The 1,740-nt window shown below is 54.9% G+C and overlaps 1 long non-coding RNA gene across 1 annotated transcript in view; it reads right to left on the bottom strand.

The window, feature by feature from the left end:
• The window catches only part of LOC108519766 (uncharacterized), a 5,071-nt gene extending 3,606 nt beyond the window's left edge, over nt 1-1,465 (bottom strand). The window contains exon 1 of the long non-coding RNA XR_001882728.1: nt 1,302-1,465. This is a non-coding gene — a long non-coding RNA (uncharacterized LOC108519766). The remainder of the gene's footprint in view (nt 1-1,301) is intronic.
• Between the last annotated feature and the right edge of the window lie 275 nt (nt 1,466-1,740).

The raw sequence follows: 1,740 nt of genomic DNA, 5'->3' as shown, positions 1-1,740 counted from the left end.
ACCCCCACCCCCTGCCACCACCACCACTTTTCTTTTCTTCTTTTCTTTTTTGGTTGATGGTCTGTCTGTACTGGGCGGGTATCCCAGAGCTGAGGTGCAGGAGTAATCAGTGATGCCGGGGCTGGCTCTCCTAAACTTAGGAACCGCCGGGGGGCGGAGGAGAGTCGAAGGGGCATCCACTTATTTGGAGCAAGGACGCAGTTTACTTCCCGCAGACTACGGGCGGGAAGACCTCGGAGCTGAGGGCTTCTTGGGATGGCTCTTTGAGCAGGTAATTCTGCGGCGAAATCGAGAGCGGGTGACTGACACGCTTGGTGACGACGGCCAGGCGGGGCAGCACCCTTTCCGGTTATCAAGATGATTAAGCTTCCGGCCTTGCCTGTAGTGGGATCTCCCCTCCTCCTTCACCCACCCTTCCTCCGGGATTAGGGGGTGCTCTTTTCAAGGAGAGACTGGAGACTCGAGATGTGGGCCCTTCCTCGCCTCCGCGCGGCCTTTCCTCGGAGCCGGGCTGGGGAACCCGGTGAGACACGCAGACCAGTCCCTTCGCGACGCCCGCCTCGCGGAATCGGGTTCACCGGCCCGGTTCCTCACGGTCCCCTGGGTCGTCTCCCCCAGCAACCACTTGTCTGAAACTTACCAGATTCCAACCTTAAGGCAGGAAAAAAAGTGTTTCATATACAAACCGATCAGGGTATTTGCAGATAATTGCGAATGTCAAATACTCGGGCGTGATGACAAAGTGCAGAGATTGCCAGGGCCTGAGCTCGGCCTGAGGGGCGGGGGCTGCTGGCGGGGCTCCAGGGCCACCTCAGGCCTGCCCAGAGGCGGGCCTGCGAGGGGGTAGGGCAGTCAGCCGCAACTGCCAACAGCCCATTTAACGAAGACGGCTGCTTCTTCTACCCCTCCGCTGTGGAGCTGATTCATAGATTCATTCACTTAGTCTGGAGCTCCACTCAGGGAGGAGGTGCGAGAGTGGATACTGCACCAGCCTAGGTCTCTCCCCCTCACTGCCCGCCCCAGATGCACAAATACCTCACTGCAAGATGCCCCACAGGTGGGATTGCTGGGCCTCAGCTGGACGCCTAGGCCCAAAGGAAGGCCCTGCCAGGAGGCGCTCCCGGAGTTAATGTCCTGTGGCAGAGTAGGAGCAACTTACAGGCCACTTTAGGACAAACAACTGCACCCTTCTTATACTGAGGATAGTCTTCAACAGAAATAAAGAGGGACAAAAAAAAAAAAAAAAAAAAAAGGAAGAGGAAGAAATGAAATACTGGACCCACCCACCCCAGTCCTCCTACCGGGTTGCAGGAAGCCATCTTGGTGCCACCAGAGCCTGGGTGCACACAGCCCACCAGAGCTGACCCTGCCAAGGTCTCAGTGACAGCGAAGGTGGCTGCTCTCAACAGCTTTCAGCAACTCCACCAAGACCCTACTGCAGGCACACTCAGAATGTTTCAAGTGCCTTGGATTCTTAAAAAAGAGAGAGAAAAGAAAGAAAAGAAAGAAAAGAAAGAAAGAAAGAAAGAAAGAAAGAAAGAAAGAAAGAAAGGAAGGAAGAAAGGAAGAAAGAAAGGGAAGGAAGGAAGAGAGGGTGGAGTGTGGAGGGTGGTGTTACACTTGTTGGATTCCACATCTACTGAAAACTGAGTGGATCAACTATAGGTGATACCATGATGTTGGTGGCAAGTCTGGCTTCCCAGGCCAGAATCGCAGGGGTTTCAGGGCCTGGATGCTGAG

Source organism: Rhinopithecus bieti, unplaced genomic scaffold (genome assembly GCF_001698545.2).
Source record: "Rhinopithecus bieti isolate Rb0 unplaced genomic scaffold, ASM169854v2 scaffold_48089, whole genome shotgun sequence".
NCBI classification, from domain to species: Eukaryota; Metazoa; Chordata; class Mammalia; order Primates; family Cercopithecidae; genus Rhinopithecus; species Rhinopithecus bieti.
Note: the sequence above shows the minus strand (reverse complement) of the source record. Positions and strands in the feature narration are given on the sequence as shown.